The sequence below is a fragment of the Cavia porcellus genome, unplaced genomic scaffold (genome assembly GCF_034190915.1).
Source record: "Cavia porcellus strain 051 isolate PalLab524CR breed Dunkin Hartley unplaced genomic scaffold, mCavPor4.1 scaffold_37, whole genome shotgun sequence".
Classification (NCBI taxonomy): Eukaryota; Metazoa; Chordata; class Mammalia; order Rodentia; family Caviidae; genus Cavia; species Cavia porcellus.
This window is the reverse complement of record NW_026947520.1, coordinates 2872611-2897254: the sequence shown is the minus strand read 5'-3', so window position 1 is coordinate 2897254 and position 24644 is coordinate 2872611.

Here is a 24644-nt window from a genome sequence, read left to right as displayed (position 1 = left end):
GAAAAGCGCCACGGGTTTGTCATCATGGGGAAGTCAGGAAACATGCAGTGGCAATGTAGGATAGGTTTCTGAAAAACATTCCGGGGTGGTGAGCAATGTAAAGGTTTCTACCAGGCCATTCACTAGTATTAGTCAGCTAATCATCACAGGGTGGTGTGAATCGTAGGGCCTGAATTTGAATAGGCAGTGAGGGGCAATGTAGGATGGAGTAAAGCGCCACGGGGTTGTCAGCATGGGGAGGTCAGGAAACATGCAGTGGCAATGTATGATAGTTTTCTGAAAAACATCGCGGGGTGGTGCGCATTGTAAGGGTTTCTAACAGGCCATTCACTAGTAGGAGTGAGCAAAACATCACGTGGTGGTGTGAATCGGAGGGTCTAAATTCGGAAAGGCAGTAAGTGGCAATGTAGGATGGAGAAAAGCGCCACAGTGCGGTCAGCACGGGGAGGTCAGGAGACATGCAGTGGCAATGTAGGATAGTTTTCTGAAAAACATCGCGGGGTGGTGCGCATTGTAAGGGTTTCTAACAGGCCATTCACTAGTGGGAGTGAGAAAAACATCACGGGGTGGTGTGAATCCGAGGGCCTGAATTAGAATAGGCAGTGAGTGGCAATGTAGGATGGAGAAAAGTGCGACGGGGTTGTCAGCATGGGGAGGTCAGGAAACATGCAGTGGCAATGTAGGATAGGTTTCTGAAAAACAAAGAGGGGTGGTGCGCATTGTAAGGCTTTCTAACAGGCCACTCACTAGTAGGAGTGAGAAAAACATCACGGGGTGGTGTGAATCGGAGAGCCTGAATTAGTATAGGCAGTGAGTCGCAATGTAGGATGGAGAAAAGCGCCACGGGTTGGTCAGCATGGGGAGTTCAAGAAACATGCAGTGGCAATGTAGGATAAGTTTCTGAAAAACGTCGCGTGGTGGTGCGCATTGTAAGGGTTTCTAACATGCCATTCACTGGTAGAAGTGAGAAAAACATCATGGGGTTGTGTGAATCGGAGGGCCTGATTTACGATAGGCCCTGAGTGGCAATGTAGGATGCACAAAAGCAGCACTGGGTGGTCAGCATGGTGAGGTCAAGAGACATGCAGTGGCAATGTAGGATAAGTTTCTGAAAAACATCGAGGATAGGTTCGCATTGTAACGGTTTCTAACAGGCCATTCACTAGTGGGAGTGAGAAAAACATCAAGGGGTGGTGTGAATCGGAGGGCCTGATTAGAATAGGCAGTGAGTGGCAATGTAGGATGGAGAAAAGTGCCACGGGGTGATCAGCATGGGGATGTCAGGAAACATGCAGTGGCAATGTCGGATAGGTTTCTGAAAAACATCGTGAGGTCGTGCGCATGGTAAGGGTTTCCAACAGGCCATTCACTATTAGGATTGAGAAAAACATCACGTGTGGTGTGAATAGCACGGGCTGAAGTAAGATAGGCAGTGAGTGGCAATGTAGGATGGAGAAAAGCACCACAGGGTGGTCAGCATGCTGAGGTCAGGAAACATGCAGTGGCAACATACGATATGTTTCTGAAAAAGGTCACGTGGTGGTTCGCATTGTAAGGGTTTCTAACAGGCCACTCACTAGTAAGAGTGATAAAAACATCACGGGGTGGTGTGAATTGAAGGCTCTGATTTAGGATAGGCTGTGAGTGGCAATGTAGGATGGAGAAAAGCAACCCGGGGTGGTCAGCATTGGGAGGTCAGTAAACATGCACTGCCAACATAGGATAGGTTTCTGAAAAACGTCACGGGGTGGTGCGCATTGTAAGGGTTTTTACCAGACCATTCACTAGTCGGAGTGAGAAAAACATCACGGGGTGGTGTGAATCGGAGGCCCTCAATGAGAATAGGCAGTGAGTGGCAATGTAGGATGGAGAAAAGCGCCATGGGTGGGTCAGCATGTGGAGGTCAGGAAACATGCAGTGCCATTGAAGGACAGGTTTATGAAAAACGTCGCGGTGTGTTGCGCATTGTAAGGGTTTCTTACAGGACATTCACAAGTAGAAGTGAGAAAACATCAAGGTGGTGTGAATCGGAGGGTCTGATTAGAATAGGCAGTGAGTGGCAATGTAGAATGGAGAAAAGTGCCACGGGGTGGTCAGCATAGGGAGGTCAGGAAACATGCAGTGGCAATGTAGGATAAGTTTCTGAAAAACATCGCGGGGTTCTGCGCATGGTAAGGTTTTCTAACAGGCCATTCACTAGTAGGAGTGAGAAAAACATCACGGGGTTTTGTGAATCAGAGGGCCTGAATTAGGATAGGCAGTGAGTGGCAATGTATGATGGAGAATAGCGCCACGGAGTGGTCAGCATGGGGAGTTCAGGAAACATGCAGTGGCAATGTAGGACAGGTTTCTAAAAAACATCACCGGGTGGTGCGCATTGTAATGGTTTCTGACAGGCCTTTCACTAGTAGGAGTGAGAAAAACATCATGGGGTGGTGTGAATTGGAGGGCCTGAATTAGGATAGGCAGTGATTGGCAATGCACTACGGAGAAAAGTGCCACGGGGTGCTCAGCATGGGGAGGTCTGGAAACATGCAGTGGCAATGTAGGATACGTTTCTGATAAACATGGCAGGTTAGTGCACATTGCAAGGGTTTCTAACAGGCCATTCACTTGTAGGAGTGAGAAAAACAACACAGGGTCATGTGAGTGGGAAGGCCTGAATTAGGATAGGCAGTGAGTTGCGATGAAATAAGGAGAAAAGCGCAATGGGGTGGTCAGCATGGGGAGGTCAGGAAACATGCTGTGGCAATGTAGGATAGGTTTCTGAAAAACATCACGCGGTGCTGCGCATTGGAAGGGATTCTAACAGGCCATTCACTAGAAGGAGTGAGAAAAACATCACGGGGTGGTGTGAATTAGAGGGCCTGAATTAGGATAGGCAGTGAGTGGCAATGTAGGATGGAGAATAGCGTCACGGGGTGGTCAGCATGAGGAGTTCAGGAAACAGCAGTGGCAATGTAGGATGGTTTCTGAAAAAGATCACGGGGTGGTGTGCATTGTAAGGGTTTATAACAGGCCATTCACTAGTTGGAGTGAGACAAACATCATGGGGTGGTGTGAATCGGAGGGCCTGAATTAGTATAGACAGTGAGTGGCAAAGTAGGATGGAGAAAAGCGCCATGGGTTGGTCAGCATGGGGAGGTCAGGAAACATGCAGTGGCAATGTAGGACAGGTTTCTGAAAAACCTCGCGGGGTGGTGCGTATTGTAAGGGTTTCAAATTGGCCATTCACTAGTAGGACAGAAAAAACATCACGGGCTTGTGAATCAGAGGGCCTGAATTACGATAGGCAGCGAGTGACAGTGTAGGATGGAGAAAAGGTCCATGGGCTGGTCAGCATGGGGAGGTCAGGAAACATGCAGTGGCAATGTCGGATAGGTTTCTGAAAATCATCGCGCGGTGCTGCGCATTGTAAGGTTTTCTAACAGGCCATTCACTAGAAGGAGTGAGAAAAACATCACGGGGTGGTGTGAATCGGAGGGCCTGTATTAGGATAGGCAGTGAGTGGAAATTTAGGATGGAGAAAAGCGCCACGGGCTGGTCAGCATGGCAGGTCAAGAAACATCCAGTGGCAATGTAGGATAGGTTTCTGAAAAACATCGCGTGGTGGTGCGCATTGTAAGGGTTTCAAACAGTCCATTCACTAGTAGGAGTGAGAAAAACATCACGGGGTGGTGTGAATCATAGAGCCTGAATGATAATAGGCAGTGAGTGGCAATGTAGGATGCAGAAAAGCGCCACGGCGTGGTCAGCATCGGGAGGCCAGGAAACAAGCAGTGTCAATGTAGGATAGGTTTCTGAAAAACAAAGAGGGCTGGTGTGCATTGTAAGTGTTTCTAACAGGCCATTCACTAGTACGAGAAAAACATCACGTGTTGGTGTGAATTGGAGGGCCTGAATTAGGACAGGCAGTCAGTGGCAATGTAGGATGGAGAAAAGCGCCACGGGCTGGTCAGCATGGAGAGGTCAGGAAACATGCAGTGGCAATGTAGGATAGGTTTCTGAAAAACATCACGGGGTGGTGCACACTTTAAGGGTTTCTAACAGGCCATTCACTAGTTGGAGTGAGACAAACATCACAGAATGGTGTGAATAGGAGGGCCTAAATTAGTATAGGCAGTTAGTGGCAATATAGGTTGAAGAAAAGCGCCACGGGGTGGTAAGCATGGGGAGCTCAGGAAACATGCAGTGGCAATGTAAGATAAGTTTCTGAAAAACATCGATTGTGGTGCGCATGGTAAAGATTTCTAACAGGCCATTCACTTGTAGGAGTGAGAAAAACATCACGGGGTGGAGTGAATCCTAGGGCCTGAATTAGGATAGGCAGTGAGTGGCAATGTAGGATGGAGAAAAGCGCCATGGGGAGGTCAACATGGGGAGGTCAGTAAAGATGCAGTGGCAATGTAGGATAGGTTTCTGAAAAACAAAGGGGGGTGGTGCGCATTGTAAGGGTTTCTAACATGCCATTCACTGGTAGAAGTGAGAAAAACATCACGGGGTGGTGTGAATCGGAGGGCCTGATTTGGGATAGGCAGTGAGTGGCAATGTAAGATGCACAAAAGCACCACTGGGTGGACAGCATGGGGAGGTCAGGAAACATGCAGTGGCAGTGTAGGATAAGTTTCTGAAAAACATCGGGCTGAGGTGCGCATTGTAACGGTTTCTAACAGGCCATTCACTAGTGGGAGTGAGAAAAACATCAAGGGGTCGTGTGAATCGAAGGGCCTGATTAGAATAGACAGTGAGTGGCAAGGTAGGATGGAGAAAAGTGCCACGGGGTGGTCAGCATGGGGAGGTCAGGAAACATGCAGTGGCAATGCAGGATAGGTTTCTGAAAAACGTCACTGGGTGGTGCGCATTGTAAGGGTTTCTAACAGGCCATTCATTACTAGGAGTGATAAAAACATCATGGGGTGGTGTGAATCGAAGGGCCTGAATTAGGATAGGCAGTGAGTGGCAATGAAGGATGGAAAAAGAGCCACGGGGTGGTCAGCATGGGGATGTCAGGAAACATGCAGTGGCAATGTAGGATAGGTTTGTGAAAAACCTCGCGGGGTGGTGCGCAATGTAAGGGTTTCTAACATGCCATTCACTGGTAGAATTGAGAAAAACATCACGGGGTGGTGTGAATCGGAGGGCCTGAATTAGGATAGGCAGTGAGTGGCAATGTAGGATGGAGAAAAGCGACATGGGTTGATCAGCATGGGGAGGTCAGGAAACATGCAGTGGGAATGTAAGATAGGTTTCTGAAAAACATCGCCAGGTGGTGCGCATTGTAAGGGTCTCTAACAGGCCATTCACTCGTAGGAGTGAGAAAAACATTACGGGGTGGAGTGAATTGGAGGGCCTGATTAAGGATAGGCTGTGAGTGGCAATATAGGATGGAGAAAAGCGCCACAGGGTGGTCAGCATGGGGAGGTCTGGAAACATGCAGTGGCAATGTAGTATAGGCTTCTGAAAAACGTCGCGGTGTGTTGCGCATTGTAAGGCTTTATAACAGGCCATTTACAAGTAGAAGTGAGAAAAACATCACGGGGTGGTGTGAATCGGAGGGCCTGAATTAGTACAGGCAGTGAGTGGCAATGTAGGATGGAGAAAAGCGCCATGGGTTGGTCAGCATGTGGAGGTCAGGAAACATGCACTGGCAATATAGGATAGGTTCCTGATAAACGTCGCGGTGTGTTGCGCATTGTAAGGGTTTCTAAAAGGCCATTCACATGTGGAAGTGAGAAAAACATCAAGGCGTGGTGTGAATCGGAGGGCCTGATTAGAATAGGCAGTGAGTGGCAATGTAGGATGGAGTAAAGTGCCACGGGGTGGTCAGCATGGGGAGGTCAGGAAACATGCAGTGGCAATGTAGGATAAGTTTCTGAAAAATATTGCGGGGTGCTGTACATTGTAAGGTTTTTACTAACAGGCCATTCAATAGTAGGAGTGAGAAAAACATCACGGTAGGTGTGAGTCAGAGGGCCTGAATTAGGATAAGCAGTGAGTGGTAATGTATGATGGAGAATAGCGCCACGGGGTGGTCAGCATGGGGAGGTCAGGAAACATGCAGTGGCAATGTAGCATAGGTTTCTGAAAAACATCACGGGGTGGTGCGTATTGTAAGGGTTTCTGACAGGCCATTCACTAGTAGGAGTGAGAAAAACATCACGTGGTGGTGTGAATTGGAAGGCCTGAATTAGGATAGGCAGTGAGTGGCACTGTGGGATGGAGAAAAGCACCACGGGGAGGTCAGCATGGGGAGGTCAGGAAACATGCAGTGGCAATGTAGCATAGGTTTCTAAAAAACATCACGGGGTGGTGCGTATTGTAAGGGTTTCTGACAGGCCATTCACTAGTAGGAGTGAGAAAAACATCACGTGGTGGTGTGAATTGGAGGGCCTGAATTAGGATAGGCAGTGAGTGGCAATGTAGGATGGAGAAAAGCGCCATGGGGTGGTCAACATGGTGAGGTCAGTAAAGATGCAGTGTCAATATAGGATATGTTTCTGAACAACATCGTGCGGTGGTGCGCATTGTAAGGGTTTCTAACATGCCATTCACTGGTAGAAGTGAGAAAAACATCACGGGGTGGTGTGAATCGGAGGGGCTGTTTTAGGATAGGCAGTGAGTGGCAATGTAGGATAGAAAAAAGGCCAACTTTGTGGTCAGCATGGGGAGGTCAGGAAACCTGCAGTGGCAATGTAGGATAGGTTTCTGAAAAACATCGCGGGGTGCTGCTCATGGAAAGGGTTTCTAACAGGCCATTCTCTAGTAGGAGTGAGAAAAACATCACGGGGTGGTGTGAATCAGAGTGCCTGAATTAGGATAGGCAGTGAGTGGCAATGTAGGATGGAGAATTGCGCCACAGGGTGGTCAGCATGGGGAGTTCAGGAAGCATGCAGTGGCAATATAGGATAGGTTTCTGAAAAACATCACGGGGTGGTGGCATTGTAAGGGTTTCTAACAAGCCATTCACTAGTAGGAGTGAGAAAAACATCATGGGGTGGTGTGAATCGGAGGGCCTGAATTCGGATAGGCTGTAAATGGCAACGTAGGATGGAGAAAAGCAACACGGGGTGGTCAGTATGGTGAGGTCAGGAAAAATGCAGTGGCAATGTAGGATAGTCTTCTGAAAATCTTCGCGGGGTGGTGCGCATTGTAAGGGTTTCTAACATGCCATTCACTGGTAGAAGTGAGAAAAACATCACGGGGTGGTGTGAATCGGAGGGGCTGATTTAGGATAGGCAGTGAGTGGAAATGTAGGATAGAGAAAAGTGCAACTCGGTGGTCAGCATGGGGACGTCAGGAAACATGCAGTGGCAATGTAGGATAGATTTCTGAAAAACATCGCGGGGTGTTGCGCATGGAATGGGTTTCTAACAGGCCATTCTCTAGTAGGAGTGAGAAAAACATCACGGGGTGGTGTGAATAAAGAGGGCCTGAATTAGGATAGGCAGTGAGTGGCAATGTAGCATGGAGAATAGCGCCACAGGGTGGTCAGCATGGGGAGTTCAGGAAGCATGTAGTGGCAATATAGGATAGGTTTCTGAAAAACATCACGGGGTGGTGCGCATTATAAGGGTTTCTAAGAGGCCATTCACTAGTAGGAGTGAGAAAAACATCATGGGGTGGTGTGAATCGGAGGGCCTGAATTAGGATAGGCTGTGAATGGCAATGTAGGATGGAGAAAAGCACCACGGGGTGGTCAGCATGGTGAGCTCAGGAAACATGCAGTGGCAATGTAGGATAGGTTTCTCAAAAACATCGCGGGGTGGTGCGCATTGAAAGGGTTTCTAACAGTCCATTCACTATTAGGAGTGAGAAAAACATCACGGGGTGGTGTGAATCGGCGGACCTGAATTAAGATAGGCAGTGAGTGGCAATGTAGGATGGAGAAAAGCGACATGGGTTGGTCAGCATGGGGAGGTCAGGAAACATGCAGTGGCAATGTAAGATAGGTTTCTGAAAAACATCGCCAGGTGGTGCGCATTGTAAGGGTTTCTAACAGGCCATTCACTCGTAGGAGTGAGAAAAACATTACGGGGTGGAGTGAATTGGAGGGCCTGAATAAGGATAGGCTGTGAGTGGCAATATAGGATGGAGAAAAGCGCCACAGGGTGGTCAGCATAGGGAGGTCTGGAAACATGCAGTGGCAATGTAGTATAGGCTTCTGAAAAACGTCGCGGTGTGTTGCGCATTGTAAGGCTTTCTAACAAGCCATTCACAAGTAGAAGTGAGAAAAACATCACGGGGTGGTGTGAATTGGAGGGCCTTAATTAGTACAGGCAGTGAGTGGCAATGTAGGATGGAGAAAAGCGCCATGGGTTGGTCAGCATGTGGAGGTCAGGAAACATGCACTGGCAATATAGGATAGGTTTCTGATAAACGTCGCGGTGTGTTGCACATTGTAAGGGTTTCTAACAGGCCATTCACAAGTAGAAGTGAGAAAAACATCAAGGCGTGGTGTGAATCGGAGGGCCTGATTAGAATAGGCAGTGAGTGGCAATGTAGGATGGAGAAAAGTGCCACGGGGTGGTCAGCATGGGGAGGTCAGGAAACATGCAGTGGCAATGTAGGATAAGTTTCTGAAAAATATTGCGGGGTGCTGCACATGCTAAGGTTTTTACTAACAGGCCATTCAATAGTAGGAGTGAGAAAAACATCACGGTAGGTGTGAGTCAGTGGGCCTGAATTAGGATAAGCAGTGAATGGTAATGTATGATGGAGAATAGCGCCACGGGGTGGTCAGCATGGGGAGGTCAGGAAACATGCAGTGGCAATGTAGCATAGGTTTCTAAAAAACATCACGGGGTGGTGCGCATTGTAAGGGTTTCTGACAGGCCATTCACTAGTAGGAGTGAGAAAAACATCACGTGGTGGTGTGAATTGGAGGGCCTGAATTAGGATAGGTAGTGAGTGGCAATGTAGGATGGAGAAAAGCGCCATGTGGTGGTCAACATGGTGAGGTCAGTAAAGATGCAGTGTCAATATAGGATATGTTTCTGAACAACATCGTGCGGTGGTGCGCATTGTAAGGGTTTCTAACATGCCATTCACTGGTAGAAGTGAGAAAAACATCACGGGGTGGTGTGAATCGGAGGGGCTGATTTAGGATAGGCAGTGAGTGGCAATGTAGGATAGAGAAAAGGCCAACTTTGTGGTCAGCATGGGGAGGTCAGGAAACATGCAGTGGCAATGTAGGATAGGTTTCTGAAAAACATCGCAGGGTGCTGCTCATGGAAAGGGTTTCTAACAGGCCATTCTCTAGTAGGAGTGAGAAAAACATCACGGGGTGGTGTGAATCAGAGGGCGTGAATTAGGATAGGCAGTGAGTGGCAATGTAGGATGGAGAATTGCGCCACAGGGTGGTCAGCATGGGGAGTTCAGGAAGCATGCAGTGGCAGTATAGGATAGGTTTCTGAAAAACATCACGGGGTGGTGTGCATTGTAAGGGTTTCAAACAAGCCATTCACTAGTAGGAGTGAGAAAAACATCATGGGGTGGTGTGAATCGGAGGGCCTGAATTAGGATAGGCTGTGAATGGCAACGTAGGATGGAGAAAAGCAACACGGGGTGGTCAGTATGGTGAGGTCAGGAAAAATGCAGTGGCAATGTAAGATAGTTTTCTGAAAAACTTCGCGGGGTGGTGCGCATTGTAAGGGTTTCTAACATGCCATTCACTGGTAGAAGTGAGAAAAACATCTTGGGGGGGTGTGAATCGGAGGGGCTGATTTAGGATAGGCAGTGAGTGGAAATGTAGGATAGAGAAAAGCGCAACTCGGTGGTCAGCCTGGGGAGGTCAGGAAACATGCAGTGGCAATGTAGGATAGATTTCTGAAAAACATCGCGCGGTGCTGCGCATGGAATGGGTTTCTAACAGGCCATTCTCTAGTAGGAGTGAGAAAAACATCACGGGGTGGTGTGAATAAGGAGGGCCTGAATTAGGATAGGCAGTGAGTGGCAATGTAGCATGGAGAATAGCGCCACAGGATGGTCAGCATGGGGAGTTCAGGAAGCATGCAGTGGCAATATAGGATAGGTTTCTGAAAAACATCACGGGGTGGTGCGCATTATAAGGGTTTCTAAGAGGACATTCACTAGTAGGAGTGAGAAAAACATCATGGGGTGGTGTGAATCGGAGAGCCTGAATTAGGATAGGCTGTGAATGGCAATGTAGGATGGAGAAAAGCACCACGGGGTGGTCAACATGGTGAGCTCAGGAAACATGCAGTGGCAATGTAGGATAGGTTTCTGAAAAACATCGCGGGGTGGTTCGCATTGAAAGGGTTTCTAATAGGGCATTCACTATTAGGAGTGAGAAAAACATCACGGGGTGGTGTGAATCGGCGGACCTGAATTAGGATAGGCAGTGAGTGACAATGTAGGATGGAGAAAAGCGCCACGGGGTGCTCAGCATGGGGAGGTCTTAAGCATGCTGTGGCAATGTAGGATACGTTTCTGAAAAACATCGCGGGGTGGTCCGCATTTTAAGGGTTTCTAACAGGCCATTCACTTGTAAGAGTGAGAAAAACATCATGAGGTGGTCTTAATAGGAGAGCCTGAATTAGGATAGGCAGTGAGTGGCAATGTAGGATGGAGAAAAGCACCATGGGGTGGTCAGCATGGGGAGGTAAGGAAACATGCAGTGGCAATGTAAGATAGGTTTCTGAAAAACATCGCCAGGTGGTGCGCATTGTCAGGGTTTCTCTCAGGCCATTCACTAGTAAGAGTGAGAAAAACATCACGGAGTTGTGTGAATGGGAAGGCCTGAATTAGGATAGGCAATGAGTGGCAATGAAGGAAGGAGAAAAGCGCCATGGGGTGGTCAGCATTTGGAGGTCAGGAAACATGCAGAGGCAATGTAGGATAAGTTTCTGAACCACATCACGGGGTGGTGCGCATTGTAGTGTTTCTAACACGCCATTCAGCAGTAGCAGAGAGAAAAACATCACGGGGTGGTGTGAATCGGAAGGCCTGATTTAGGATAGGCAGTGAGTGGCAAAGTAGGATGGAAAAAAGCACCCCGGGTGGTCAGCATGGGGCGGTCAGGAAACATGCAGTGGCAATGTAGGATAGGTTTCTGAAAATCATCGCGGGGTTGTGCGCATTGTAAGGGTTTCTAACAGGCCATTCACTAGTAGAAGTGAGAAAAACATCAAAGGGTGGTGTGAATCAGAGGGCCTGATTAGAATAGGCAGTGAGTGGAAATGTAGGATGGAGAAAAGCGCGACGGGGTGGTCATCATTGGGAGGGCAGGAAACATGCAGTGGCAATGTAGGATAGGTTTCTGAAAAACATCGCGGGGTGGTGTGCATTGTAAGTGTTTATAACAGGCCATTCACTAGTAGGAGAAAAACATCACGGGCTGATGTGAATCGGAGGGCCTGAATTAGGACAGTCAGTGAGGGGCAATGTAGGATGGAGAAAAGCGCCACGGGGTGGTCAGCATGGGGAGGTCAGGAAACATGCAGTGGTAATGTAGCATAGGTTTCTGAAAAACGTCACGGGGTGGTGCGCAATGTAAAGGTTGCTAACAGGCCATTCACTAGTTGGAGTGAGACAAACATCACAGGGTAGTGTGAATAGGAGGGCCTGAATTAGTATAGGCAGTGAGTGGCAATGTAGGATGGAGAAAAGCGCCACGGGGTGGTCAGCATGGGAATTCAGGAAACATGCAGTAGCACTGTAAGATACGTTTGTGAAAAATATCGATGGTGGTGCGCATTGTAAGGATTTCTAACAGGCCATTCACTAGTAGGAATGAGAAAAACATTACGGGGTGGAGTGAATCGGAAGGCCTGAATTAGGATAGGCAGTGAGTGGCAATGTAGAATGGAGAAAAGTGCCACAGGGTGGTCAGCATGGGGAGGTCAGGAAACATGCAGTGGCAATATAGGATAGGTTTCAGAAAAACGTTGCGAGGTGGTGCGCCATGGTAAGGGTTTCTAAGAGGCCATTCACTAGTAGGGGAGAAAAAACATCACGGGTTTGTCTGAATCAGAGGGACTGAATTACGATAGGCAGTGAATGGCAGTGTAGGATGGAGAAAAGCACCACAGGGTGGTCAGCATGGGGAGGTTAGGAAACATGCAGTAGCAATGTAGGTTAGGTTTCTGAAAAACATCGTGGGGTGGTGGGCCTTGTAAGGGTTTCTAACACACCATTCACTAGTAGGATTAAGAAAAACATCACGGGGTGGTGTGAATCAGAGGGCCTGAATTAGGATAGACAGTGAGTGGCAATGTAGCATGGAGAAAAGCGCAACAGGGTGGTCAGCATGGGGAGCTCAAGAAACATCCAGTGGCAATGTAGGACAGGTTTTTGAAAAACATCGCAGGGTGGTGGGCATTGTAAGGGTTTCAAACAAGTCATTCACTAGTAGGAGTGAGAAAATCATCACGGGGTGGTGTGGATCTGAGGGCCTGAATGATAATAGGCAGTGAGTGGCAATGTAGGATGGAGAAATGTGCCACGGCGTGGTCAGCATGGGGAGGTCAGGAAACATGCAGTGGCAATATAGCATAGGTTTCTGAAAAACATCGCGGGGTGGTGCGCATTGTAACTGTTTCTAACAGGCCATTCACTATTTGGAGTGAGAAAAACATCACATAGTGGAGTGACTCAGAGGGCTTGAATTTGGATAGGCAGTGGGTGGCAATGTAGGATGCAGAAAAGGACCACGGGGTGGTCAGCATGGGGAGGTCAGGAAACATGCAGTGGCAATGTAGGTTACGTTTCTGAAAAATATCGCGGCATGGTGCGCATTGTAAGGGTTTCTAACCGGCCATTCACTAGTAGAAGTGAGAAAAACAACACGGGGTGGTGTGAATCGGAGGGCCTGAATTTGGATAGGCAGTGAGTGGCAATGTAAGATAGAGAAAAGCGCCACGGTGTGGTCAGCATGGGGAGGTCAGGAAACATGCAGTGGCAATGTAGGATTGGTTTTGAAAAACATTGCAAGGTGGTGCGCATTGTAAGGGTTTCTACCACGCCATTCACTAGTAGGAGTCAGCTAATCATCACAGGGTGGTGTGAATCAGAGGGCCTGAATTATGATAGGCAGTGAGTGGGAATGTAGGATGGAGAAAAGCGCCACGGTATGGTCAGCATGGGGAGGTCAGGAAACATGCATTGGCAATGTAGGATAGGTTTCTGAAAAACATCACGGGGTGGTGCGCATTGTAGGGTTTCTAACAGGCCATTCACTTTTAGGAGTGAGAAAAACATCACGGGGTGGTGTGAATGGGGGGACCTGAATTAGGATAGGCAGTGAGTGGCAATGTAGGATGGAGAAAAGCGCCACGGGGTGCTCAGCATGGGGAGGTCTTAAACATGCAGTGGCAATGTAGGATACGTTTCTAAAAAACATCACGGGGTGGTGCGCATTTTAAGGGTTTCTAACAGGCCATTCACTTGTAAGAGTGAGAAAAACATCACGGGGTGGTTTTAATAGGAGAGCCTGAATTAGGATAGGCAGTGAGTGGCAATGTAGGGTGGAGAAAAATGCCTCGGGGTGGTCAGCATGGGGAGGTCAGGAAACATGCAGAGGCAATGTAGGATACGTTTCTGAAAAACGTCGCATGGTGGTGCGCATTGTCAGGGTTTCTCTCAGGCCATTCATTAGTAGGACTGAGAAAAACATCACGGAGTGGTGTGAATGGGAAGGCCTGAATTAGGATAGGCAATGAGTGGCAATGAAGGAAGGAGAAAAGCGCCATGGGGTGGTCAGCATGGGGAGGTCAGGAAACATGCAGAGGCAATGTAGGATAAGTTTCTGAACCACATCGCGGGGTGGTGCGCATTGTAGTGTTTCTAACACGCCATTCAGCAGTAGCAGAGAGAAAAACATCACGGGGTGGTGAGAATCGGAGGGCCTGATTTAGGATAGGCAGTGAGTGGCAATGTAGGATGGAAAAAAGCACCCAGGGTTGTCAGCATGGGGGGGGTCAGGAAACATGCAGTGGCAATGTAGGATAGGTTTCTGAAAATCATCGCAGGGTGGTTCGCATTGTAAGGGTTTCTAACAGGCCATTCACTAGTAGAAGTAAGAAAAACATCAAGGGGTGGTGTGAATCAGAGGGCCTGATTAGAATAGGCAGTGAGTGGAAATGTAGGATGGAGAAAAGTGCCACGGGGTGGTCAGCATGAGGAGGTCAGGAAACATGCAGTGGCAATGTAGGATAGGTTTCTGAAAAACATCGCTGTGTGGTGCGCATGGTAAGTGTTTCTAACAGGCCATTCACTATTAGGAGTGAGGAAAACATCACGGGGTGATGTGAATAGCAGGGGATGAATTAGGATAGGCAGGAAGTGGCAATGTAGGATGGAGAAAAGCGCGACAGGTTGGTCATCATGGCGAGGTCAGGAAACATGCAGTGGCAATGTAGGATATGTTTCTGAAAAAGATAGCGGGGTGGTGCGCACTGTAAGGGTTTCTAACAGGCCATTCTCTAGTTGGAGTGAGACAAACATCACGGGGTGGTGTGAATCGGAGGGCCTGCATTAGTATAGACAGTGAGAGGCAGTGTAGGATGGAGAAAAGCACGACGGGGTGGTCATCATGGGGAGGTCAGGAAACATGCAGTGGTAACGTAGGATAGGTTTCTGCAAAACCTCACGGGATGATGCACATTGTAAGGGTTTCTAACTGTCCATTCACAATTAGGAGTGAGAAAAACATCACGGGGTGGTGTGAATAGGAGGGCCTGAATTAGGACAGTCAGTGAGGGGCAATGTACGATGGAGAAAAGCGCCACGGGGTGGTCAGCATGGGGAGGTCAGGAAACATGCAGTGGCAATGTAGCATAGGTTTCTGAAAAACATCACGGCGTGGTGCGCAATGTAAAGTTTGCTAACAGGCCATTCACTAGTTAGAGTGAGACAAACATCATAGGGTAGTGTGAATAGGAGGGCCTGAATTAGTATAGGCAGTGAGTGGCAATGTAGGATGGAGAAAAGCGCCATGGCATGGTCAGCATGGGGAGCTCAGGAAACATGCAGTTGCACTGTAAGAGAGGTTTGTGAAAAACATCGATGGTGGTGCGCACTGTAAGGATTTCTATCAGGCCATTCACTAGTAGGAATGAGAAATACATTACGGGGTGGAGTGAATCGGAGCGCCTGAATTAGGATAGGCAGTGAGTGGCAAGGTAGGATGGATAAAAGCGCCACAGGGTGGTCAGCATGGGGAGGTCAGGAAACATGCAGTGGCAATATAGGATAGGTTTCAGTAAAACGTTGTGGGGTGGTGCGCATGGTAAGGGTTTCTAAGAGGCCATTCACTAGTAGGGGAGAAAAAACATCACGGGTTTGTGTGAATCGGAGGGCCTGAATTACGATAGGCAGTGAATAGCAGTGTAGGATGGAGAAAAGCACCACGGGGTGGTCAGCATGGGGAGGTCAGGAAACATGCAGTAGCAATGTAGGATAGGTTTCTGAAAAGCATCGCGGGGTGGTGCGCCTTGCAAGGGTTTCTAACACGCCATTCATTAGTAGGATTGAGAAAAACATCACAGGGTGGTGTGAATCAGAGGGCCTGAATTAGGATAGACTGTGAGTGGCAATGTAGCATGGAGAAAAGCGCAACGGGGTGGTCAGCATGGGGAGCTCAAGAAACATCCAGTGGCAATGTAGGACAGGTTTTTGAAAAACATCGCAGGGTGGTGCGCATTGTAAGGGTTTCAAACAGGCCATTCACTAGTAGGAGTGAGAAAATCATCACAGGGTGATGTGAATCTGAGGGCCCGAATGATAATAGGCAGTGAGTGGCAATGTAGGATGGAGAAAAGCGCCACGGCGTGGTCAGCATGGGGAGGTCAGGAAACAAGCAGTGGCAATATAGCATAGGTTTATGAAAAACATCGCGGGGTGGTGCGCATTGTAACTGTTTCTAACAGTCCATTCACTATTTGGAGTGAGCAAAACATCATGGGGTGGTGTGAATCGGAGGGCCTGAATTAGGATAGGCTGTGAATGGCAATGTAGGATGGAGAAAAGCACCACGGGGTGGTCAGCATGGTGAGCTCAGGAAACATGCAGTGGCAATGTAGGATAGGTTTCTCAAAAACATCGCGGGGTGGTGCGCATTGAAAGGGTTTCTAACAGTCCATTCACTATTAGGAGTGAGAAAAACATCACGGGGTGGTGTGAATCGGCGGACCTGAATTAAGATAGGCAGTGAGTGGCAATGTAGGATGGAGAAAAGCGACATGGGTTGGTCAGCATGGGGAGGTCAGGAAACATGCAGTGGCAATGTAAGATAGGTTTCTGAAAAACATCGCCAGGTGGTGCGCATTGTAAGGGTTTCTAACAGGCCATTCACTCGTAGGAGTGAGAAAAACATTACGGGGTGGAGTGAATTGGAGGGCCTGAATAAGGATAGGCTGTGAGTGGCAATATAGGATGGAGAAAAGCGCCACAGGGTGGTCAGCATAGGGAGGTCTGGAAACATGCAGTGGCAATGTAGTATAGGCTTCTGAAAAACGTCGCGGTGTGTTGCGCATTGTAAGGCTTTCTAACAAGCCATTCACAAGTAGAAGTGAGAAAAACATCACGGGGTGGTGTGAATTGGAGGGCCTTAATTAGTACAGGCAGTGAGTGGCAATGTAGGATGGAGAAAAGCGCCATGGGTTGGTCAGCATGTGGAGGTCAGGAAACATGCACTGGCAATATAGGATAGGTTTCTGATAAACGTCGCGGTGTGTTGCACATTGTAAGGGTTTCTAACAGGCCATTCACAAGTAGAAGTGAGAAAAACATCAAGGCGTGGTGTGAATCGGAGGGCCTGATTAGAATAGGCAGTGAGTGGCAATGTAGGATGGAGAAAAGTGCCACGGGGTGGTCAGCATGGGGAGGTCAGGAAACATGCAGTGGCAATGTAGGATAAGTTTCTGAAAAATATTGCGGGGTGCTGCACATGGTAAGGTTTTTACTAACAGGCCATTCAATAGTAGGAGTGAGAAAAACATCACGGTAGGTGTGAGTCAGTGGGCCTGAATTAGGATAAGCAGTGAATGGTAATGTATGATGGAGAATAGCGCCACGGGGTGGTCAGCATGGGGAGGTCAGGAAACATGCAGTGGCAATGTAGCATAGGTTTCTAAAAAACATCACGGGGTGGTGCGCATTGTAAGGGTTTCTGACAGGCCATTCACTAGTAGGAGTGAGAAAAACATCACGTGGTGGTGTGAATTGGAGGGCCTGAATTAGGATAGGTAGTGAGTGGCAATGTAGGATGGAGAAAAGCGCCATGTGGTGGTCAACATGGTGAGGTCAGTAAAGATGCAGTGTCAATATAGGATATGTTTCTGAACAACATCGTGCGGTGGTGCGCATTGTAAGGGTTTCTAACATGCCATTCACTGGTAGAAGTGAGAAAAACATCACGGGGTGGTGTGAATCGGAGGGGCTGATTTAGGATAGGCAGTGAGTGGCAATGTAGGATAGAGAAAAGGCCAACTTTGTGGTCAGCATGGGGAGGTCAGGAAACATGCAGTGGCAATGTAGGATAGGTTTCTGAAAAACATCGCAGGGTGCTGCTCATGGAAAGGGTTTCTAACAGGCCATTCTCTAGTAGGAGTGAGAAAAACATCACGGGGTGGTGTGAATCAGAGGGCGTGAATTAGGATAGGCAGTGAGTGGCAATGTAGGATGGAGAATTGCGCCACAGGGTGGTCAGCATGGGGAGTTCAGGAAGCATGCAGTGGCAGTATAGGATAGGTTTCTGAAAAACATCACGGGGTGGTGTGCATTGTAAGGGTTTCAAACAAGCCATTCACTAGTAGGAGTGAGAAAAACATCATGGGGTGGTGTGAATCGGAGGGCCTGAATTAGGATAGGCTGTGAATGGCAACGTAGGATGGAGAAAAGCAACACGGGGTGGTCAGTATGGTGAGGTCAGGAAAAATGCAGTGGCAATGTAAGATAGTTTTCTGAAAAACTTCGCGGGGTGGTGCGCATTGTAAGGGTTTCTAACATGCCATTCACTGGTAGAAGTGAGAAAAACATCTTGGGGGGGTGTGAATCGGAGGGGCTGATTTAGGATAGGCAGTGAGTGGAAATGTAGGATAGAGAAAAGCGCAACTCGGTGGTCAGCCTGGGGAGGTCAGGAAACATGCAGTGGCAATGTAGGATAGATTTCTGAAAAACATCGCGCGGTGCTGCGCATGGAATGGGTTTCTAACAGGCCATTCTCTAGTAGGAGTGAGAAAAACATCACGGGGTGGTGTGAATAAGGAGGGCCTGAATTAGGATAGGCAGTGAGTGGCAATGTAGCATGGAGAATAGCGCCACAGGATGGTCAGCATGGGGAGTTCAGGAAGCATGCAGTGGCAATATAGGATAGGTTTCTGAAAAACATCACGGGGTGGTGCGCATTATAAGGGTTTCTAAGAGGCCATTCACTAGTAGGAGTGAGAAAAACATCATGGGGTGGTGTGAATCGGAGAGCCTGAATTAGGATAGGCTGTGAATGGCAATGTAGGATGGAGAAAAGCACCACGGGGTGGTCAACATGGTGAGCTCAGGAAACATGCAGTGGCAATGTAGGATAGGTTTCTGAAAAACATCGCGGGGTGGTTCGCATTGAAAGGGTTTCTAATAGGGCATTCACTATTAGGAGTGAGAAAAACATCACGGGGTGGTGTGAATCGGCGGACCTGAATTAGGATAGGCAGTGAGTGACAATGTAGGATGGAGAAAAGCGCCACGGGGTGCTCAGCATGGGGAGGTCTTAAGCATGCTGTGGCAATGTAGGATACGTTTCTGAAAAACATCGCGGGGTGGTCCGCATTTTAAGGGTTTCTAACAGGCCATTCACTTGTAAGAGTGAGAAAAACATCATGAGGTGGTCTTAATAGGAGAGCCTGAATTAGGATAGGCAGTGAGTGGCAATGTAGGATGGAGAAAAGCACCATGGGGTGGTCAGCATGGGGAGGTAAGGAAACATGCAGTGGCAATGTAAGATAGGTTTCTGAAAAACATCGCCAGGTGGTGCGCATTGTCAGGGTTTCTCTCAGGCCATTCACTAGTAAGAGTGAGAAAAACATCACGGAGTTGTGTGAATGGGAAGGCCTGAATTAGGATAGGCAATGAGTGGCAATGAAGGAAGGAGAAAAGCGCCATGGGGTGGTCAGCATTTGGAGGTCAGGAAACATGCAGAGGCAATGTAGGATAAGTTTCTGAACCACATCACGGGGTGGTGCGCATTGTAGTGTTTCTAACACGCCATTCAGCAGTAGCAGAGAGAAAAACATCACGGGGTGGTGTGAATCGGAAGGCCTGATTTAGGATAGGCAGTGAGTGGCAAAGTAGGATGGAAAAAAGCACCCCGGGTGGTCAGCATGGGGCGGTCAGGAAACATGCAGTGGCAATGTAGGATAGGTTTCTGAAAATCATCGCGGGGTTGTGCGCATTGTAAGGGTTTCTAACAGGCCATTCACTAGTAGAAGTGAGAAAAACATCAAAGGGTGGTGTGAATCAGAGGGCCTGATTAGAATAGGCAGTGAGTGGAAATGTAGGATGGAGAAAAGCGCGACGGGGTGGTCATCATTGGGAGGGCAGGAAACATGCAGTGGCAATGTAGGATAGGTTTCTGAAAAACATCGCGGGGTGGTGTGCATTGTAAGTGTTTATAACAGGCCATTCACTAGTAGGAGAAAAACATCACGGGCTGATGTGAATCGGAGGGCCTGAATTAGGACAGTCAGTGAGGGGCAATGTAGGATGGAGAAAAGCGCCACGGGGTGGTCAGCATGGGGAGGTCAGGAAACATGCAGTGGTAATGTAGCATAGGTTTCTGAAAAACATCACGGGGTGGTGCGCAATGTAAAGGTTGCTAACAGGCCATTCACTAGTTGGAGTGAGACAAACATCACAGGGTAGTGTGAATAGGAGGGCCTGAATTAGTATAGGCAGTGAGTGGCAATGTAGGATGGAGAAAAGCGCCACGGGGTGGTCAGCATGGGAATTCAGGAAACATGCAGTAGCACTGTAAGATACGTTTGTGAAAAATATCGATGGTGGTGCGCATTGTAAGGATTTCTAACAGGCCATTCACTAGTAGGAATGAGAAAAACATTACGGGGTGGAGTGAATCGGAAGGCCTGAATTAGGATAGGCAGTGAGTGGCAATGTAGAATGGAGAAAAGTGCCACAGGGTGGTCAGCATGGGGAGGTCAGGAAACATGCAGTGGCAATATAGGATAGGTTTCAGAAAAACGTTGCGAGGTGGTGCGCCATGGTAAGGGTTTCTAAGAGGCCATTCACTAGTAGGGGAGAAAAAACATCACGGGTTTGTCTGAATCAGAGGGACTGAATTACGATAGGCAGTGAATGGCAGTGTAGGATGGAGAAAAGCACCACAGGGTGGTCAGCATGGGGAGGTTAGGAAACATGCAGTAGCAATGTAGGTTAGGTTTCTGAAAAACATCGTGGGGTGGTGGGCCTTGTAAGGGTTTCTAACACACCATTCACTAGTAGGATTAAGAAAAACATCACGGGGTGGTGTGAATCAGAGGGCCTGAATTAGGATAGACAGTGAGTGGCAATGTAGCATGGAGAAAAGCGCAACAGGGTGGTCAGCATGGGGAGCTCAAGAAACATCCAGTGGCAATGTAGGACAGGTTTTTGAAAAACATCGCAGGGTGGTGGGCATTGTAAGGGTTTCAAACAAGTCATTCACTAGTAGGAGTGAGAAAATCATCACGGGGTGGTGTGGATCTGAGGGCCTGAATGATAATAGGCAGTGAGTGGCAATGTAGGATGGAGAAATGTGCCACGGCGTGGTCAGCATGGGGAGGTCAGGAAACATGCAGTGGCAATATAGCATAGGTTTCTGAAAAACATCGCGGGGTGGTGCGCATTGTAACTGTTTCTAACAGGCCATTCACTATTTGGAGTGAGAAAAACATCACATAGTGGAGTGACTCAGAGGGCTTGAATTTGGATAGGCAGTGGGTGGCAATGTAGGATGCAGAAAAGGACCACGGGGTGGTCAGCATGGGGAGGTCAGGAAACATGCAGTGGCAATGTAGGTTACGTTTCTGAAAAATATCGCGGCATGGTGCGCATTGTAAGGGTTTCTAACCGGCCATTCACTAGTAGAAGTGAGAAAAACAACACGGGGTGGTGTGAATCGGAGGGCCTGAATTTGGATAGGCAGTGAGTGGCAATGTAAGATAGAGAAAAGCGCCACGGTGTGGTCAGCATGGGGAGGTCAGGAAACATGCAGTGGCAATGTAGGATTGGTTTTGAAAAACATTGCAAGGTGGTGCGCATTGTAAGGGTTTCTACCACGCCATTCACTAGTAGGAGTCAGCTAATCATCACAGGGTGGTGTGAATCAGAGGGCCTGAATTATGATAGGCAGTGAGTGGGAATGTAGGATGGAGAAAAGCGCCACGGTATGGTCAGCATGGGGAGGTCAGGAAACATGCATTGGCAATGTAGGATAGGTTTCTGAAAAACATCACGGGGTGGTGCGCATTGTAGGGTTTCTAACAGGCCATTCACTTTTAGGAGTGAGAAAAACATCACGGGGTGGTGTGAATGGGGGGACCTGAATTAGGATAGGCAGTGAGTGGCAATGTAGGATGGAGAAAAGCGCCACGGGGTGCTCAGCATGGGGAGGTCTTAAACATGCAGTGGCAATGTAGGATACGTTTCTAAAAAACATCACGGGGTGGTGCGCATTTTAAGGGTTTCTAACAGGCCATTCACTTGTAAGAGTGAGAAAAACATCACGGGGTGGTTTTAATAGGAGAGCCTGAATTAGGATAGGCAGTGAGTGGCAATGTAGGGTGGAGAAAAATGCCTCGGGGTGGTCAGCATGGGGAGGTCAGGAAACATGCAGAGGCAATGTAGGATACGTTTCTGAAAAACGTCGCATGGTGGTGCGCATTGTCAGGGTTTCTCTCAGGCCATTCATTAGTAGGACTGAGAAAAACATCACGGAGTGGTGTGAATGGGAAGGCCTGAATTAGGATAGGCAATGAGTGGCAATGAAGGAAGGAGAAAAGCGCCATGGGGTGGTCAGCATGGGGAGGTCAGGAAACATGCAGAGGCAATGTAGGATAAGTTTCTGAACCACATCGCGGGGTGGTGCGCATTGTAGTGTTTCTAACACGCCATTCAGCAGTAGCAGAGAGAAAAACATCACGGGGTGGTGAGAATCGGAGGGCCTGATTTAGGATAGGCAGTGAGTGGCAATGTAGGATGGAAAAAAGCACCCAGGGTTGTCAGCATGGGGGGGGTCAGGAAACATGCAGTGGCAATGTAGGATAGGTTTCTGAAAATCATCGCGGGGTGGTTCGCATTGTAAGGGTTTCTAACAGGCCATTCACTAGTAGAAGTAAGAAAAACATCAAGGGGTGGTGTGAATCAGAGGGCCTGATTAGAATAGGCAGTGAGTGGAAATGTAGGATGGAGAAAAGTGCCACGGGGTGGTCAGCATGAGGAGGTCAGGAAACATGCAGTGGCAATGTAGGATAGGTTTCTGAAAAACATCGCTGTGTGGTGCGCATGGTAAGTGTTTCTAACAGGCCATTCACTATTAGGAGTGAGGAAAACATCACGGGGTGATGTGAATAGCAGGGGATGAATTAGGATAGGCAGGAAGTGGCAATGTAGGATGGAGAAAAGCGCGACAGGTTGGTCATCATGGCGAGGTCAGGAAACATGCAGTGGCAATGTAGGATATGTTTCTGAAAAAGATAGCGGGGTGGTGCGCACTGTAAGGGTTTCTAACAGGCCATTCTCTAGTTGGAGTGAGACAAACATCACGGGGTGGTGTGAATCGGAGGGCCTGCATTAGTATAGACAGTGAGAGGCAGTGTAGGATGGAGAAAAGCACGACGGGGTGGTCATCATGGGGAGGTCAGGAAACATGCAGTGGTAACGTAGGATAGGTTTCTGCAAAACCTCACGGGATGATGCACATTGTAAGGGTTTCTAACTGTCCATTCACAATTAGGAGTGAGAAAAACATCACGGGGTGGTGTGAATAGGAGGGCCTGAATTAGGACAGTCAGTGAGGGGCAATGTACGATGGAGAAAAGCGCCACGGGGTGGTCAGCATGGGGAGGTCAGGAAACATGCAGTGGCAATGTAGCATAGGTTTCTGAAAAACATCACGGCGTGGTGCGCAATGTAAAGTTTGCTAACAGGCCATTCACTAGTTAGAGTGAGACAAACATCATAGGGTAGTGTGAATAGGAGGGCCTGAATTAGTATAGGCAGTGAGTGGCAATGTAGGATGGAGAAAAGCGCCATGGCATGGTCAGCATGGGGAGCTCAGGAAACATGCAGTTGCACTGTAAGAGAGGTTTGTGAAAAACATCGATGGTGGTGCGCACTGTAAGGATTTCTATCAGGCCATTCACTAGTAGGAATGAGAAATACATTACGGGGTGGAGTGAATCGGAGCGCCTGAATTAGGATAGGCAGTGAGTGGCAAGGTAGGATGGATAAAAGCGCCACAGGGTGGTCAGCATGGGGAGGTCAGGAAACATGCAGTGGCAATATAGGATAGGTTTCAGTAAAACGTTGTGGGGTGGTGCGCATGGTAAGGGTTTCTAAGAGGCCATTCACTAGTAGGGGAGAAAAAACATCACGGGTTTGTGTGAATCGGAGGGCCTGAATTACGATAGGCAGTAAATAGCAGTGTAGGATGGAGAAAAGCACCACGGGGTGGTCAGCATGGGGAGGTCAGGAAACATGCAGTAGCAATGTAGGATAGGTTTCTGAAAAGCATCGCGGGGTGGTGCGCCTTGCAAGGGTTTCTAACACGCCATTCATTAGTAGGATTGAGAAAAACATCACAGGGTGGTGTGAATCAGAGGGCCTGAATTAGGATAGACTGTGAGTGGCAATGTAGCATGGAGAAAAGCGCAACGGGGTGGTCAGCATGGGGAGCTCAAGAAACATCCAGTGGCAATGTAGGACAGGTTTTTGAAAAACATCGCAGGGTGGTGCGCATTGTAAGGGTTTCAAACAGGCCATTCACTAGTAGGAGTGAGAAAATCATCACAGGGTGATGTGAATCTGAGGGCCCGAATGATAATAGGCAGTGAGTGGCAATGTAGGATGGAGAAAAGCGCCACGGCGTGGTCAGCATGGGGAGGTCAGGAAACAAGCAGTGGCAATATAGCATAGGTTTATGAAAAACATCGCGGGGTGGTGCGCATTGTAACTGTTTCTAACAGTCCATTCACTATTTGGAGTGAGCAAAACATCACGTGGTGGAGTGAATCAGAGGGCTTGAATTTGGATAGGCAGTGGGTGGCAATGTAGGATGGAGAAAAGCACCACGGGGTGGTCAGCATGCGGAGGTCATGAAACATGCAGTGGCAATGTAGGATAGGTTTTGAAAAACATCGAGGCGTGGTGCGCATTGTAAGGGTTTCTACCACGCCATTCACTAGTAGGAGTCAGCTAATCATCACAGGGTGGTGTGAATCAGAGGGCCTGAATTATGATAGGCAGTGAGTGGGAATGTAGGATGGAGAAAAGCGCCACGGTGTGGTCAGCATGGGGAGGTCAGGAAACATGCATTGGCAATGTATGATAGGTTTCTGAAAAACAAAGTGGGGTGGTGCGCATTGTAGGGTTTCTAACAGGCCATTCAGTAGTAGCAGTGAGAAAATCATCACGGGGTG